The sequence below is a fragment of the Heterocephalus glaber genome, unplaced genomic scaffold, assembly GCF_053883595.1.
Source record: "Heterocephalus glaber isolate CG9 unplaced genomic scaffold, H.glaber_assembly_v1.0 deba00000546, whole genome shotgun sequence".
NCBI lineage: Eukaryota > Metazoa > Chordata > Mammalia > Rodentia > Bathyergidae > Heterocephalus > Heterocephalus glaber.
The window spans coordinates 25894201-25914210 of record NW_028258147.1 but is presented as its reverse complement, the minus strand read 5'-3'; positions in this window follow the sequence as shown (position 1 = coordinate 25914210).

Below are 20010 nucleotides of genomic sequence, written 5' to 3'. Positions count from 1 at the left end.
TAAAATAAAAACATAGGTATGCATATATCACTATAATATGATCTCTTTAACTCTATGAGGAAGGTTAAAATTAAGAACAACTAATGAAATTAGTCGTGGTGAATATTTTAGGAAATATTAAAATACTAGCAGTATACCTGTAATATACAGGAAAAAGATGAAATAATCATTTTGGCAAGAATTTTCAATCTGCCTTCATTAAGATACCAAAGCACTCTTTTATTGATATTTAGAGCATTCTTTTTTGAAGGTTCTCTTGTCTTAGCTTTCATAATTCTCTTCTTTAGTTATTAATTGGATAACTCTTCAATAATTGTTATGTTTTATGTGTTGAAGATTTAATACATAATTGCATTAAGTATCCCAAGTCACTTTACTAGATTTCATGAAATTTTGTAGTCTTTGCAACATTATCAAATTTTTTAGGCTATTTTTCCCTGTATTTTTGAAAATTTCCCAACATCATAAAATCAGGAAAGATGTTATGTGATAAAGATAAACATACTGCTTAGGCTAAATGGAATAAATTAATAAATAATAAGGTCATAGTGAATATGTGTATGCTACATTCAGTCACATTAGCTTCCATGGTAAATACTTGCCTTAGAATAAATGAGTCTTCTATAGGTAAATTTACTTGAACCTATTTTCAACTGTGACAAATTCTTTTGTTGTTGTTGTTTAAGGTTTGCATTAGTTCTTTTGTTAAACTTAGGTCTCCATCACATCACTTCTTGTTGGAGGCAATTCATATGGCTATAGCTAATCCCTACTTATTCTCCCTGCTTCCTTTTCCCTGCCACTACTCCTCCTATCACAGACATAGCCCTTACTCTTTCCAACTTTCTTGCAAAGATGTCTATGGTAGTAGAAGGTAAGTACAAAGCAAAGATAAAATGGAATATCTCATAAGTTGTATGATTTTTAGGAAATAGATCCTATAGACTTTGTGGCTTCCCTTGCTTAAGATGAATCTACAGAATATTGCTGTGAAAAATTATCATATTACACACTTACACAAACAGTCATATAATCCAAGGGAAAATAGCAAATATACTTTTATTTTTAACTGCAAAATAAAAGATGTTACGAAGATAGGGAGAGAGGTCTTTCTCAAATGGGAAGGTGATCAAGATAGAGGGAGGGGAAGAGAAAGGAATGAAAAAAGAATTAAGATGTATCAACTCCCCACAATGAATTTAATAATTACATAATGCAAACATATACTAATAAAAAAATTAAAAAGAAACTTATTTTAGGAATTTAGACCATTTAATATGCTTGTGTGTCACATGACTCAACAGATGGAGGGGTGATATAGGGCATATCTTAGGATCTAATTGATTTCCCTTTTATATTTTTTAATGATATCTCCACAGGCTTTAACCTCATAAAGATTTAGATAACACTACCTAACATATTTTTTCAGTTACTTTTTTAATCTCATTATTTTACCAATGTATTGGATTACCATATATTGCATAATCATAAAATTGAAGAATAATATTTGGCATTTTATATATTCTTAGGTGATTCTATGTACCATTTTATGTAATTAAAGCCAACTTCTATAAAAGATTCCAAATCATTGTTGACACTTTCATAAAATTTTCATTTTCTTTCTTTCTACAATTTTCTCTATGAAGTAGTTACTCTCAATAGGGAATATGGGAGTGGGCAATTTTGCATTGAAGGGGACATATGGCAATATGTGAGTACATGTTTCCCTGTCATGATTTGGGAACTGGGGTGTGGGAGGAGGCTACAACTGGATTCTAGAGGCAGGAAGTGTTGTTAAATATAATATCCTGTAGTACCCAAAGCAGACATTAGTTTTGTTGAAGATGAGAAAAACTGCAGTAAATGAATGTTCTTTCCAAAAGCCCTTTTCCACAAAGCTCTGAAGGAATATGGTGATAAAAATATGGGAATGCCCAAATTAAACTAAAAACTAGAAGCCATATGAATATAACTATCTTTTCAGGTAGAATAAACATTGACTAGGAAAAGCCAACATTCTCAAACCCCTAAAATGCAGGTCTAATTATGAACTCTTAAATAGTCTAAAACAAACACTAACTGAACTTGATAGGTAATTAATGCCATGGACCAATCTTATGCAGTGTTCATGGTTTGACACTTTTCTTAACATTTTCCCTCCTTCCTAATACTTAGATTGAAAGTGGATTTCTAATTCTTATTCTACTCGTTACTTAACGGGAACACTGAGGTCACAGCAAATAAAGCAATATGAGTTAATGAGAACAGCTTTAGCCAAAGAGGAGGTATTTCTCCAAGTACATCAAGTGCTTCACATATATTAAGAAACCCCAGCTGAATCGATTTAATAATGTTGGGATTTACACAATTATTACAGAACCTTCATTATTCACCCAGTCTGCGCATACCACAGCACAAATGAACATCTTAGTCTGGTGGTATTAACATTGCCATTTTCTCACCCATTCCCAGGCCATCTGCTCCATGCTGATCATTCACTGCTTTAACATTTAACAGTTACCCAACTGCAACTTAGCAGATTTGTGTACTTTTGAAAACAGCTGGTTTAATAACTGCTTCAGAGCTTTTGGATAAAGAAATTATTTTGTAGTGCTTTATAATAGTCTTTTTTTATTGGTGCCTCTGAGGAAAGAGTATTACACTTGCTCCATTTATGCATTTGCAATTGCTCATAATATTTCTTGTCACATTTGGAAACATATTTTCAGTATTTATAGCACAATAATGTTAGAAATCTTTATTACCCTCCTGTTTTTGCTGTTTGTTTTTTTAATGTCTCTGAGGGCTAGAATGAAACCTTTGCAAGAAATAATTTAGAGTAGCAAGACTGTATAGATTCAGGTTGTCTCAGAATTTCTGCTCATACTTGCTATGCAGTATGAATTTGTTTACACCTCAGCCATGTTTCTCTTTTTCCACTTTGTTAAAGAAGCTGAAAGGAAAAATAACTTGGTTCCATATTTAAGGTCTTTAACTGAATATGCTTTCTCTGGGGAGTTTCTGAAATGCCTTTGTGAATTGGTTGCTCTACTTATAACAAAGAGAGACAGGGGTTGCTTCTGAGTGTTGGCACTCTTCTGATTTTCCAATCTGTATGGGAGTTTCACCTTTGTGTTCATTTTGTGAAAATTTAGTGGGTTATACATGTTTCATACTCTATATGCACATTATATTTGAATAAAATATTCCAAAATTAAACACAACAGAAGGAAAAACTTTACTAATTTCTAATGCGTATAAACCAAGTGCTAAAGTCTTTAGGCCAATCTTTGGTCCTGATTTCCGACTATGACATCAGCATGATATATTTGATTATTCCTCAATTTACACTTTGCATTCAGCAATACAGAGTCATTTTCATTTCTGAATATAAATTGCTGTTTTACTATTTGTGATTTTTTTCCATGGATTTCCTTCACTAGTAAGGTTGGATTGGGAGTGGATTTTTCTGCCTGAAATCTCAGGCCTTATAAATTCAATTCAGTATCACTAAGTAAAGGAAGCTTTTTAGTACCTCCATGGCTTGCTATTGCATCACTCTCTACTCTAAGCTGCTATTCTTATTTTGGTATATTCCCACTAATTTGTTTAAGCCACTGGTTTTCATAGTAGGTAAGTGTTAAGTGTCAAATTTGTTGAGTTTAATCACTTTGAAGGTTGCTATAATTAACCTTACTAGTCCAAATGAGACTGAGATATTGCTCACATATGTAGATACTCTGATGAGATTATTATATTGAGAATATAAAACAATTTTGAAGAAGTAATTTTCTACTTTGTTTTCAAATGCAAAGTATGTGTTTAAGTATGTATTGCTACATAACAAATGACTTCACAGCTTAGTGGCACAGAAGAACAAGCATTTCTTTTCACACAATTTTCCTGGGTCAAGTGGTTGAGATCACCTTAGCTGCTGGGTTCTGACTCAGATCGTATCATAGGCTGCAGTCAGACTGAGGTTGCAGTTTCCTGTGTTGCTCACTCACCTGGCTACTGGCAAGTGGTCCATTTCCTCTTTTTGCTTTCTAGGAAGCTATAGGGGCCTTCTGTTTCAGGTATTGTGGCTTTCTCCAGAACACTGACTTCAGTATTTTTAAAATATGGCAACTAGTTTTCTTGTAAGTGAAAAGAGAGCAAGAGAGGCTGAGTATACTTAATCTTGCAAGTCCCACACGGGTATTTCCACAATATTCTATTTATTATAAATGAGTCACCCAAAGTGGCCCCCAATAAAAAAGAGAGAGGATTAGACTCCATCTTTTGGAAGATAGTTAAATCTGTGGACTCATTTTAGGATTATCACAGTCTCATTACCATTTCATGTTTGAAGGGCACTGAATAACTGTCAGTGAGAATCTGAATTCAAGTTTTGAAGCACTAACATTCTGTTTTGAAACTAGTGCATATTGTAACAAAGTAAAGTTTAGTATAGTGCACTAGAAACAATTTTTTCAACAACTATAGGGAAAGAAAATAATGAATCACTGCTCATATAAAAATTATTCTAATTATTGCCACACAATAAACAAATACACATGCTTTCTTTGCTTCCCTCTTTTCATTTTTTTTTGTTTTGGTACCGGAGATTGAACTCAGGACCTTGCACTTGTAAGGCAGATGGCAGAACCACTGAGCTAAATCCCTGGCCCATTCTCTCTTTTCTTATTTGACAAAATTCACTTTCTTCCAATATTAGAGAAAAAAATTAACAACCTGTAGAAACAGTGATTGAAAATATCATACTTAACTGTAATTTTTTAATTGCCCTGAAGTGTGAGTGGTCTCTTATTGTCCTGCTTGTTATCAAATTTAAACATCTCTAGAATAGGCCACTCTTGACCAAGTATTTGGCTGTTCCTGATGCTCTCATAACCCAGGATTGTGTTACCATAGCCTTAAGTAATCCCAGTTATCAATATAGTGTTTAAATAGATTTTTTATTTATTCATGTCTGATTGTACTTTACAAATAATTTTAAAAATAATCTCCAGATATTGCATAAGTAAATATTAAGAGGTAAATTTTTTGCTACTAACAATAAATTAATATTGGACATTAATGTGTGATTTTTTACTCATGATTCCATAATCATCCTATAAATAAAAATAAATTGGGTTGCTTTGGATGTTTATGTTGTGTCCTTTTTCATAAATTATGTTGCAATGAATAACTGTACAGATTTAGTTTCAGTAATTGGCTATCATGAATTAACAGCAAGTCCTTTGTAGAAAGCTTAATACATAGGAAATCTTATATACAGAATACTTTCTATTTTTGCAAAATTTTCATAGACATTATATTTTATACAGAGGAAATACTGCACATATACAAAATAAAATATTATTCAGCCATAAAAATGGAAAGAAATTTTATTTCCAACAACACAAATGTAACTTGAGGTAATGATGTTAAGTAAAATAATCCAAGCATAGAAAGATTACCACATATTTTTATTTATTTGTAGAAACTATAATGTTGATATCATAAAAGAATGGAGTAGGAGAGTAATCACTAGAGAACAGGAAGCAAAGTGGGCAACAGGAATAGAAAGAAGTTAGTGGGGTAACAAAACACAGAGAAGTGAAATTAATTCTGCTTTTTTTATAGCACTGAAGGGTCATAATTGTAAACAGAAAAGTATAATATATACCTCAAAATAAGCAGAAAAGAAAGTAAGAAAAATTCTCAGTGCATAACAATAATTAACATTTGAAGAGGTATAAGTACTTATTCCTCTAGTTTGATCATTAAATGTATAAATGTATCAAACTGTAATACTGCATCCCATAAATATACAAATATTATACCTTTATGAAAACTAATAATTTAAAGATGAAATGCTACTAATTATTGCTAGAAAAAGCACCTACATATCTCCTAATAATAATGAATCAAAAGAGCCAGACAGAAGAGTGTATACAGTATTTTACAATTCAATACATACAAAATCCTGGAAGATTCAAACTAATCGGCAGTGACACAAATCACATCAGTAGTTCCTGCAATATAATAGGATCATGAAATGATAATAAGAAAAAATTAAATAAAGTGTGGAATATAGGGAACATTTAGGGATAATAAACATGGTCTTCATCCTGATTGTTATGATGGCTTTGTTAGCTGCTTTGCAAGGATTTTTATGGGCAAGCACCTGCATGCCAGGAAGAAGATGCTGATGAACCCAGTCACACAGCATTATCACCTAAAATGCAGTTTACATTAGGCTTCATTATTGCTGCTGCACATTTTATGTGTTTAACAACTATATAATGCTATATATCTCTCATATTGAACAGTTTCACTGCCCCAAAAATCCTTCATCCAATGTCTATTCATTCTTTTCTCATGCAAACCCTGGCAACCACTGACCTTTTTATTACATGTCTAATGTTGCCTTTGAGAATGTTAGATAGTTGGAATTATGCAGATCTATTATGTTCTAGCACTTCCTTTTTTTTCTCAGAGATTGTATAAGCATGAGAAACTTAGCTTCTTTTACAACAAAATGCTACCTTTAATTATGTAATTGAAACTGCAAAGTACTACAGATTGGTAAAACAAATAATATTGACAGTAAGGTGAAAATATCTCACAAAAATTCTGTGGATGATAGGTCTGTAAATTGCAACATTTTATTTTGTTAACATGATAGCATTTAGCGATTCAATTGTTAATTGGAATTAATATCCTTTGTCCCTCCTTTGTAAAATGTAGTTCACCTTTAAAATATGTGGGTACTTTTATGCATACAGAAACGTTACTATTCAGTATCACTCAGTAGAATTCAATCAGTTAAACAGACAGAACCTTGTACTTATGTGCCCACAGAGCGATGATTCATGGTGGTTTTAAAAGACTTCTTTTCTCACACAGGCATCAATCAAAGTGACAGCATCCCTTAGATTAACTTTGGATTCCCCAGCACAAATTAATTAATCTGTCCACTACTTCCTATCTCAGTGTTTCAATCAGCCAACAAATAAAGCCAATCAAGATTTCAATTCTTTGCTGATTAGCCAATAAACTGTGACACTGAACTTGTGGCAGGACTTCTGAGACGCTCATAGAAGCTTATTTATAGATGTAGCGTTCCTGTGATCAGTCTCTAAACCACAAATAAGAACATTGTGTTTTGTTTCCATTTATGCTCTTCCAGGCAAAGAACCTTTTCAGATAGGAACAAAACTGTTAAGAAAACCAGTTACAAGGATACTCTGTTTGAGGTTATATTAATGACATTTTGGTAATAGTGTTGCTTGACTAGCATTGAATTCTGCAAATGCAATGAAATTTTAGAATGAAAAAATTGCCTTTGTTAAAATAAGTATGCTTGCTAGAGCTGTCAATGTTTCTTTATTGTCAAGAATTTTTATAAAAACCCACTTCACACCTCTAGGGCTTTACTCTGCATTTCTTACATATTCTGAAATAATTAATCTAGCACAGGTGCTGCCTCCTCATATCCTTCTATTAAGAAGATGAATCCAAGTAAAAGAAATAGTGCTGAATAGAAGTAAGAAATGTATAGCTATGTCAGACTTCGTTAGGAAGAAGTTCTGTGTCCCTGAGGAGTGAATTTGTACAAATTTTGGTCTTCTTTTCTGTAAAATTAACAAGAATTACTATGCTCTAAAATTGGATAACTCAGACAAATAGTGTCTGCTTTCTTTCATGATTATGATCTAGATAAATCTCCACTGCTGTCACTTTTTGCTCAAATATCAGTGACCTCATGAACTCAACACTCACCAGTAAACAAATGCAAGAGGTTGGTGACCTTTGGCTCCTCACTATACTCTGCATGTTATTTCTACACTTCTTTCCTGAAGAAAGTGTGGGTACATTACATAAAGAAAGAGATTCAATCCTCTTTTAAAGTATATATGATAGTATGATAATATTGCTCCTGATACTATCTATCCCTCCTGACAGTTGCTGACCTTGGCCATTCTTATCTTCTATCCATTCTATTTCATTACTTAAAGAGCTTCAGTTCTGGATAGCAATCTTTATTTTAATGGCTACTGATGTCATTTTGAGAGATGACCCATCAGTTCATTTCTGGTTGTCTTTATTTCTCCTGGTACTTTTCTTTATCTCACCTCAGCCTACTGTTTTTATTTTTACAACAAAAGTGTATACATTTGAAATCTATATTTTCTCTTCTATACAAGCCTTCTCCTATCCTTCAAGATAACTTGTTCTCATGCATTTACAATTAATATACTTTTATCTACAAAAATATTATTTGTAATCTATTGTCCAGCATTACAACCAGAGATTTGAAATTTCCTTGCCTCTCTTAAATTTCATTTGCAAGGCCTTACAAAATCTCAATCACATATGTTATTTATGTTCACAGCTTTTATGTAGTCATTGAACATTATCTGAAAACCAATTATCTGTTAACCTTAAGCTTTGCTCCTCACTTTCTAAGAGTCAGTTCTTTTTCTTGCACTTCATTATTCTACATCATAAACCTTTAAGGAAATGTAACCCAAAATTCTGGAATCTTCTTATGCTGCCACTAACAAATATACTTTTCCACTTGCAATAGAAAATACACTACTTTTAATAACAAAAGAGGTATTGCTATGTCTTCCATTTTTATCTTGAATCTACTTTTCTCTCTTCTTTGAATGTATCTGTTTTGATGATTTTTCTTATTTCCTATATCTCCATTCTCTTTACTGAGTAGCTTTATTGATGTCCAAATTATTCTCTTATCTTATAATATCAAATATTTTAAAAAACTGAACACACATTTTTCCTTAACAAAAATATCAGTTTAACTCCTATACAGTTTCTACGTTCCCTATCGTAGTTTGATACTACAAGTTTCTTCCTCATTTTGCACATTTTTTTCAATGTATTATACTCTTAGTTTAATAAAAAAGCTTATATATTACTCTGAAAAAGTGACCCTACAATTATAAAATATTTCCATTTTTCCAAATCCAATACAGAATTTCCTATTTTCATCCTTTGCAGCATCTGAATCACTCTAAGGATTTTCCTACCTAATTTTTAATTTGTATCAACCATTGCAATATGCCACTCTGATTTCTCTTTAAGAAAGAAATTCCATTTGGCTACAAGGAATGAAATTAGTTTACAATCTCCAGTTGAAGTGACTTCAGGATCTGCTTCACCTTCAAGCTAAGACAATTTGTTTCCAGGAAGCCCCAGTCAATGACTGTATGACAAGAGAACCAGAACGTAGACATTTCTGCCAAATACATATCTCCTCAAATGAGCAATCCATCACTCTCTAGTATAGTACCATTTTATTTCCCTTTGTACCAGTAATAGGAAATTTAGTTGGTAGGTGGATACTTTTCAGGAAAATCATCCATGCATGCAGAGTTTTATCATTTTATTAGCTTGTTTTTTTTCTTTTTTTAAAACCCATCTCCCAACTAGAAAGCCAGTGTCATTGAAGGCAGAGCTCTTGTGAGGTCCAACAGAACATTCAAAATAAGTGATTATTAAATTGATGAATGAGTACAAAAATGAATAATACTTCAATGTTTTGTATATCTCCCTGTTAAAAACTAATCTTTGATATCTCTAAAATTATACTGTTATCGTTGTGATACAATAATTTTACCAGGTATAAATTATATTCTTTCTGACATTACATTCAGTTTTTAGTCATTTAATTTAAAATTTTAAATTTACTTGTTTCATTTTATATTATATGTATAATTTAAATATTTTCAAGAGCTATAGAGCTTATATGAAAGCTATCAAGGACCAGCAGGAAAGTATAAAAATCTCAATGTCAATTTAATCTACTAACTTAAAATAATCTTGTCTCCTCCCCATAGCCATATTTAAATATCTCATCACACACAAACACATGCACTCACTCACACACACACACAGATGAATCTATGACATAGCCCAATAAAATTACAAAAAAGTTTAATTTGAAACTATCAAAACTGAGGAACAATGTGAAAAACAAGCAAGAGTGTAGGTGTGTGTTAGTGCTTGTTTGCTTGAAGATGTGTGAAAGCTTTCTCTACTTGACTGGTTTACTGATAGTATGCCTTTGAAGTTTCTGCTGTACTTTACTAGTACTATAGGATAAAAAAGCTCTGACTAATAAAGAAAAATGATAACACATGAAGAGTAAACTTTAGAGCTAACATAATAAAGGAAAATCAAACCAAACATCATTTTTGTGATCAAATGACAGCAAAAAATATTTTAAGTTACATTAGGCCACTAAATGCAATATAAAAGCCTAATGATAAATTATACAGGCTCCAGAAAAATCTATGCTGTCTCTGAAATGTAACCATTAATACATAGCTTTTTTTCAAATTTAAGGAATTTTTGGAATTTGTTAAGTGACTTCCAAAAACAAAATATAAAGTTCAAGTTATTTTAGCTTTCACTATTCTAGGTAAAAAAGTATGTGGCACATTATTAAAACCTTCCCTTCATTTCAATTTTTTGAAATAAAATTAATGTAATTTCACTTTAGGATTTTTCTTGTCATTGAAAGGTGTGTTGATGATTAAAACATGTAACTTTTAATATGCCAGGTTAAGAAATTACATAAACTATGTTACAAGTTATGTACAGTTAACTTTCATATGATTTATTTCACTTCCAATTTTTACTCTTAATATACTGACTACATGCCTGCTAATCAAGAAATGATATTTATATAATAAAGAATTCCATGCAAAATTTGAAGGATTATCAGAATATATAGTAAATGCTCTTTAAAAGTTTTAAAGTTTGTTGCAGTAAAAGACAAGTTGCTGGGCCTGGGATTTAGCTCAGCGTTTTCACCACCTGCTGTGCAAGCGCAAGGACCTGAGTTCAAACCCCGGAAACAAAACAAAACAAAACAAGACAAGTTGCTATTAATCCCTCTCAAAACACTTTCACTTGCTTTGAGTACATTTATCTCCTCATTCTTGCCACTTTCTGAAACACTTCTGGAAGTCCTCTTTCATGCATGTTTTTATAAAATGCAATCAAAATGAGGTCATTGATGTGGTCAAGTGTCTTCCAACTGAAAATATTATTGTGTGTCCCTCTCTATCTTTGGCCCTGGATCTGGCATCATAAGACTTTCTGCTCTATCCTAATGTCAAAATGAGCATGAAGTCAAATATTTTGAATCAATTCAAGGCATCAAGGCAGTCAGGACAGTGCAACTAAAAACACTAACAAATGAGGGCTTCCACAACTGTCTCAGAAATAACAAGAATGTGGGTTAAGTGTGCTTGAAGTGAGGGTAAGAATTTTGAGGGGGATTGATGAGAATGTGTTTTTTAATGTAATAAATTCTCAAATTTATACAGTCATCATATTTGTTAATCACACCTCTTAACAATTGTAGGTGGAGGGCCAGGATTTGGCTCAGTGGTACTGCTGCAGTCCTCGCAAGTGCAAGGACCCAAGTTTGTAGGGGGAAATTCACTGACTAACATTCTCTATTTTCTTTAAATGTGACTTTTTGATTCATTTGGAACAAGAAGAGATCTAGAATAGCAAAAGCAATAGTAGGAAATAAAGTCAAGTAATGAGGTATCACAATCTCCAACTTGAAACTGTACTGCAAGCTGCTGTGATAAAAACAGCAATGTACTGGCAAAGAAACAGATCTCAGAAACCAATTGGAAGATGCAGAACCAACTCCAGACACACCTCAGCCACCTCATCTTCGACAAAGGAGCCAAACACCCTCACTGGAGGAAAGATAGCCACTTTAATAAATGGTGCTGAAAAAAACTGGGTTTCAACTTTCCAAAGATTAAAACTAGACCTGTATCTCTCACCATGCTCTAAACTAAAATAAAAATGGAGTAAAGATCTAAATATTAAAACAGAAACACCAAACTGGCTGGAAGAAAGGTTAGGTAGAACTCTTGAAGACACTGGTGTAGGAAAGGATTTTATAAACAAAGCCTCAGTTGCCCATTAACTAGCACAAACAATCAACAAGGGGGATCTCTTCTTACTAAAAAGCTTCTGTACAGCAAGAGGAACCACCAACAATGTTGAGACAATTCCCAATGTGGGAAAAAATTTTCACCAGCTATACCTCAGGCAAAAGCCTTCTATCTAGAATATATAAAAAACTTAAAAATATCAGACCTCCCAAATTTAAAGACCCAATCTGAAAATGGGGATCTGAAATGAACAGACATTTCTCAAAGAAGTAGAAATATCAAATAAACATATGAAAAAAATTTTCAACATCATTGATCATTCTAGAGATACAGATGAAAACAACACTGAGATTCCACCTCACCCCAGAAAGAATGGATGCTATCATGAAATCAACCAATAACGAAGGCTGGAGGGACTGTGAGAAAGAGGAACCCTGCTCCACTGCTGGTGAGAGTGTACACTAGTGCAACCACTGTGGAAATCAGTATGAAGATGCCTCAAAGACTTAGGATTGGAAGTCCTATTTGACCCAGATACTCCCCTGCTGGGTATATTCACAAAAGAATAAAGAATCGCACCACAGTGGTATATGTGGACTCGTGTTCATAGCAGCACAATTTGTAATAGCTAAAACTTGGAAACAACCCAATTGCCCAACAACAGGAGACTGGATAAAGAATATGTGTTTTTTTTAAATAAAATGGAGTATTACTAAGCCATAAAGAATGAGAAACTATAGACATTTATAGCTAAATGGATTCACATTGATGCGAAACTCTTAAGTGAAATAAATAGGACATGCATGTGTAAATACCAAGTAGTTTCTCTAGTGTGAGAACCTGAAAGTGTAAATAAGGACTAAAAGGTATAATAGATAATGTGAAAGAGGAAGAAAAGGGCCAAAAGGGAAGGGGAAGTGGAAGGGGTAGGGGAAAAGACAGAAGGGAATGGAATTAATATCAGAAAAAGAAAAAATGGAAACAAAGTCTTTGTAAATAGTGAGGGATGGAGGGGTTGAAGGGAGGGCAGGGGAATTGGGAAAAAATAAGAACCAAGATGGATTATGTAAAGGTGCAAATTTCCAATGATGAATGTCATTATATTGTATACTTTAAATGTACCAATAAAATTAATTCAAAAATTGTGGCTTTTTAAAATTTTTTTTATTGTCTAGTATGTTAGAAACTACAAAGATAGATACTTCTTTTTATAAGTATTTTTATAAATATCTGTAGCAAAATGGAAAGACCCTGTACAAATATCTCATAGGAATCAATTCAACTTAGGATAGTTAGAAAACAGAAGCTGGTGACAATTTTCTTAATAAGTGCTTTATGATACAGAAATCTGTTTGGACTTATCTTATAACATTTCTTCAGCTTCTTGCGATCTTCTGATTATAGGTGAGCTAATCCCAAGAGATTTGGTTCAATTTGATTAAGTGTCTTAGAGCAGCAGTTTAATGTGAAGTGTAAGTAACTGGCAGACAAAGGCTAATGGTTGTCTTTCAACATATATTGGTGCAAGAATAGATTTTGAAATGTTTTGTACACAATCATACACAAAAGTGAAAAAATAAGCAGGTAAATTTATGGATACGTGACTGGCTCAATCTTTATATGATGTATAGATGTAACAAAATATAAACATGCCCTACGTACATACAATTTTAGTTTGCCAATTGAAAACTAAAAACCAAACAATCTGTTTCTTTTTCAGCCTATATACATCAATACTGTATAACTTTATAAAGCACTATGTTCTACTCGATATGTTATTTGGTTTTAATATAGAAAAAAAATTTCTGCCGTTTTTTTCTGTTTTTGTTTTTAGTTTTGATTACTTTTTGTCTTTTTGAGATATTTCTATTGTCTCCTGACTGGGCTGACACTTATGATTAATCAAGTCAGACTCTCGTACTTGGAACTGAAACCATTAGCTGTAACACACTACTTGGAATTTTATTTCATCTAAATTTCCCCCAGCTTTATTTATATATGACTGACAATAATTACATAAAATTTGCATTTTCAAACAGATATTTTGATATACACACACATATATATATACACACACACTATGAAATGTTACTACCTTCAAAATAATTAACATCACATATTATTATGTTTAAAAATTGTTTTGAGTCCTAATTTATACATGGTAAATTCTGAAGATTTATCTATCAGCATGTATTGGAAAGATATAGTTCTGATTTGGGAGTTAGGCCTACTCTAAGCAAGAGTCAAGGAGAAATCAGATGAATAGATAAATAAATATGTGAATATTTTTGTGATCAATGCAGTTCAATTTGTACAAACTACCTGACATAATAGTATTGTTAAAGCGATGAAATGAAGACAGAATCTTTAATCAAGCCAAGTAGCTATTAGACATATCTTGGGTTATCATACCTGAACTTTAAACTGAAATAAAAACAATATTTGCTATCAAAATGGATATTTTATTTTCTGGCTATATAGTGCATGATAAATTTTTACTCAGCTGGGTGTGGTGGTACACACCTATAATTTAAGCTGTCTGGAATGCTTATGTCTGAGGAGGGCAAGTTCAAGCCCATATTGTAATGTCAGCAAATACAGTGAGAACCCATCTCAAAATAAAAAATAAAAAAGAGGTTGGAGATATGGCTCAGTGTTAAGGTCCCAAATTCAATTTTGAGTATTTAAAAAAAAATCTTTTCCACTAAAAAACATCTATGATTTAATAATGTTTAAGTAATCTATTTAATTGTGGGTGTCTTTTATACAAAAATCCCAAAATAAATTTGGTAAATTTTGCAAAGCTAAAAACCTCAATGTAACAAGTTTAAATCTGATGTTGACCACACTGGCAGTACCCTCTACTAATCAGGTTAGTAACAGAGATTGATGTCCACTTTAGCTAGTTAAGTAGGAAGTGATTTGTTACCTGGTATTAAATCACTCCTTCAATATTTGCAACAGCCAAAGAAATGATATATCTTTCAACTCTGGGAATCATTGTAATGCCACATTGCATAATAGGGCCACCAAAAGATCATCTGACCTTGTCATAATCGAGTGACTTTAGAAATAAGATCTGGGATAAAATTTTGAAAATGGCTTTAAAGTTGCTGGTTCCAATGACACAATACTTACTGTGATCTGCATACACACACACACACACACACACACACACACAATTAAATGGAAATCATCTTTCTTTCCCCACAGGAATGAATTTTGAACCAGAGCATCCAATGATAAGACCTTCTACTTAATCCAGAAACTTACTTGAAATAAAGTTGCGTTATTACAGGTTTTTACTTTTTCTGGAAGAAAATTGAAATAGATTTTTAAGCCTTCCAACTTAGTTGATATTTCCCTAAGAATCAACAGTTTTAAATTTATTTTAGCTGGTACATAAAACATAAAAATCATTCAAAACTACATGTTATATGATCATTCTGTATATGTAGACATTGTATAATGTTTATTAGGCTAAGCATATCTATGTCCTCAGACATTCATAATTTCTTTATAGTGAAAACACAAACATTTTCTTCTAGTTTTAGAGGTATATAGCATATTTGGCTTACCTATATCTACCCTTCTGTGCAGCAGCACAACAGAGCTTATTCCTCTCTAACTGCCTTAGGGACCATGGTTTGACCTCCCCCCAGGCTCCTTCCTACCTACTCTTACTTCTCAAGTTGCTTGGAAGGATGAAAACCTTCCTGTGAAAAAAACATCTCAAAGAAATCCAGGACAAAAGTTATTTCCATCAATATACCTCCAATAACCCTTACTACTCATAAGAAAAACTACAAAATAACCCAGGGAACCAAACATGATAAAAATGAGCAAAAAGTATAAACAATAAAACAAAGTCATTGAAGATTTTAAATATCAGAATTTTAGATAAATACTATAGAATAAATATGCCTCATATTGTTAAATAGCTCTATTCTCTGGGAGGCTGAAGCAAGGTGATCACAAGTTTGAACCTTGCCTATGAAATTTAATGACCTACTGAGACTTTGCCTCAAAACTAAAAGCAAAACAAAACAAACAAACAAAAAGGTCTGGAAATGTAGCTCCGTGTGACTGCTCTACATTCAATCCCCAATACAAAAAAAACAAAAAATGAAATCCATTGGGAAAGAAGGAATGAGTCCATCAATGAAAGCTGATTTAATGCGTTTCTAAGTTCCCATAAAATAATCATAACCATTAATCTTAATCTGTTTATCATCCATAAAACTAATTTTGATTGACACAACAACTATCATTGTCCATAACTATACACATACATATAAAACAGTTTTTAGATGAATTCTTCATCAAAAAAATCAGTATGCTGAAATCCAAATCCCCAATACATTAGACTGTATTTGGAAAGAGTCTTTAAAGGGATAATTAAGGTAAAATGACAGCAGTAAAGTGGGTACTATCCTGTAATTAGCTATTCCTAAAAGACAAGATTAGACATAGAAGCACACAGAGAAGGAAGACCATGGGAAGACACCTGAGGAAGACAGTGATCTACAAGCAAAAAAGAAGGGCAGCAGAAAAAAACAATACTTCTGACACCACAGTGTCAACTTTTGGTCCACCAAATTGTAGGAAATAAACTTCTGTTGTTCAACCCATCTGGTCTATGCTAGTTTGTTAAGGTAGGTGTAGAAAACTAAATATGTGTATTGAGTTAAGAGGCAAATGAACTAATTCTTAGACCTGGTAGATCAGAGCAATAGTTACTATAGTAAGAGTTGGCAAACTCTTTATGTAGTAGATGATTAAATGTTAAATGTATTACTTTGCAGAGTATGTGGCCTCTTTCGCACTACTAACTTATTGTCATATCATGAAAGTAGTCACAAACAATACACAAACAAGTGTGTCCTGCTGAGTCCAGATAACACATTATTTACCAGTACAGGCAGTAGGTTTACCTCTTTTGCTATATTTGTTGACTCCTGCATGAGGAAAGACAATAAGAGGTGGATAATTTTGAAAGAAGTCAGAGGTAGAAATCTTAATAAAGCATTGGTTCTGAGGTGGAGAAAAGTAACTTGGAAGGGGAGGATTCTTGGTTATGAAAAAAAGAAAGCAGCAAGAACTAGATGGCATAACACCACTTTGTCCTCCAAAATATAATCTATTAAAGAAACTAAATATATTATGCCAGGAGGAAAGGGATCTCAATATAAAAATTATGACCTACCTAAATGTCTTCAATCTGTCTCCATACAATTTTTATTACTACCCCAGAAAAATAAGATATTTTAAAAAGAAAACAATACAGAAGAAAACATCCAACTTCTTAAAAAAGAGTATGCACATATAAAATTGAATGTTATAATTTGGAACTTGGCATGTCTGTCTACTGGCTTAACAAATAAAATGTGTCTTCCATTGTCCATGGTGGTGAGCCTACTGCAAACATTAATATAAATATTTGCTATCCTTCTGTGCTTGTTATTTTAAAAGATTGTATGTCTTTGGTCCTTACATTATAAGCTATAGTGAAGATCATCAAAAACAGAAAATACAGATTTGGGATATTAAGCTTTAAAACATATTGTGATAGTGTCTCCTTTTAGTTATTCATGCACATGTTGACAGAAATAAGATAGATTTGGAGCTTCTGAGTTTTTAAGGGAGTTACTGTCAAAGAAACCTCAATGCTAACATGCAGAAAATGGTCTCTATTAAACCTCTAAACACTCTTTAGTTGCCTAACCCCAGAAGATGAATTGTTAAAATATACTCTCCTCTCCAGTTCTAATATGGCAATGGAAGATGATGTGCAAAGAATGACATTCTAGAGAGCAATGAGAGGAGATGACCAAATAACCTATTGCTTAGTGAGGCATCATTATTCTTGACTACAAATGAGGGCGTATTATTTCTGTCATATAGAAGATAGTTTCTATTTATTTTTACATTGACAGCTAAAATTTCATATATTTATAATGTACAACAACATGTTTCAGTATGGGAGTACTCTATAAGGTAGTTGTAATGAGCTATATTGTTCTTTGTCAATATGAAAGCAGATAGCTTGTCATTCAGTCCTTAAATTACTAGGTCATGAGAAGATACATATAACCTGATTAGGCAGACTAGCCATGTCCAGTACTAGGCCCCAAATAAGCTTAACAAGAATTTCTGGGGTGGGAAATAGGTAAAGTGTATCTTTTATATAAAAGTAAGAATGTGTATGAATGCAGATTAATAAAAAGACAGACTATTTCTAACTCATAATATTATGCCTAAAATCAATGTTCTCCCACTGCTTTTGTAAGAGTCTCAGTTCCTGCCAGTGCACATTTCCCAATGTGTATTTCCCAACCTCCTTCACAGGTGGGTAGGTCTGATCATGAGATAGATTTAAGTCCACAGACTTGTGAATAGAGAAGTTATGTGCAACTCCCAGAAAGACTGATTGAAAGATATTAGGAAGCTCTTTCACAGGAGTTCCCAACTGGACCACATAGCAGGAGATGAGATATGGGCAAGACAGCTAAGTTATATCTATATTTGTAGCCACTTCTGATCAATTGTATTGCCACTTGAGCTCTGCTTCCTGTTAGATCAGCAGCTGCTTTAGATTCTTATATAATCTAAGTGCAAGTGGTACTGTGATCTGCACATGAGAATGATCTACCTAGGCTATTTTTTAAAATTTTTTATTTATTTTTTATTTTTTTTTGTACCGGGCATCAAACTCGGGTCCTTGAGCTTGTGCAGCAGGCAGCAAAAACCACTGAGCCAAATCCCCAGCCCTAAAATATGTATTTTTGTTTTGTTTTGTTTTGGTACCAGGGATCGAACTCAGGACCTTACACTTGCGAGGCGAGCAGTGGAACCACTAAGCTAAATCCCCAGCCCTACCTAGAATATTTTATAACAGAATCTAATGCCTGATGATATAAGATAGAGCTGCGGTGGTGATGCTAGCACTGGGGAGAGGCTGAAAATGCAGATTAACACTAGTAGAGCTGTTTTCATCCACAGAGACCATAATAAATTAATTGCGTCGAGACTCATACCAAAACTCTTTTAGTGAGTGGCAGGGGACAATTAAGCTGAATCTCGTGGTAGAGTTTATACTAGCTAATGACTAGTTCAGTATCTAATATGTAATGCTTCTGCATTATGGTGCATTTTATAATTATTTCATTACATATTACAATGTAATAGTAATAGAAATAATGTGCAAAATAAATGTAATATGCGGAATCTCTCCTAAACTGTTCCCTTTTCCCTCAGTCCATGGAAAACTGTTATTTGATTAAAATAGTCCCTGGTGTCAAAAAGGTAGGAGCCACTAGGTTACCACATTACTTGTAGCATAAGCCCTTTGTTTTTTTTCTTTCTCCTCCCTCATGCCTGGAAGAATCAAAAGATGATGATTTTGTTAGCTGGATTAGCCTGTCCTATGATATAGAATGTGGAAATCAGTGTAACAGAGATAGAAAAAAGGTTATGACTTTATGGAGGTATTACTTTATGATTGGAATGGTCATTTTCTTTGTTGTATTCTTGTGAGAGGGGAGTTTTTTTTTTTTATTTTGTTCTAATATGAGAGAATAAATTGTAATGTTTTGAGTAATCTTATTATCATTGTAATTTATTATATGCTCCTGAGCCTAAACTTCAATGATAAAAACACCCAACATCTTTCTTGATAAAGTTTTAGTATAGATAGAACTAGGAATATTGCCAAAATATTTCTCTCTGATTTTCCAAAGGCCATTTCCTATGATATGGAATAATTGGAACCCTCTAGAACATTGCTCTGAAAGAATTGCACATGGGTATACATAAGAGCAGATTATCATTTTGTCTAAATGATACAGAGTATAATATCTAAATTATACAGAATATCTAAATATCAAAATTGAATGTCTAAGTTATAACTAAATTACATCTAAATTGAATAAACTATACAGAAATCTAAATTGAATATCTAAATTATACAGAAATTGTTTTAATTGCCCAAACAGTTGTGTATCTAATTCAGATTCAAGATATTCATATTTATCCACAGTTGAACTCTCACATGGATGAAGTACTCTTCAAA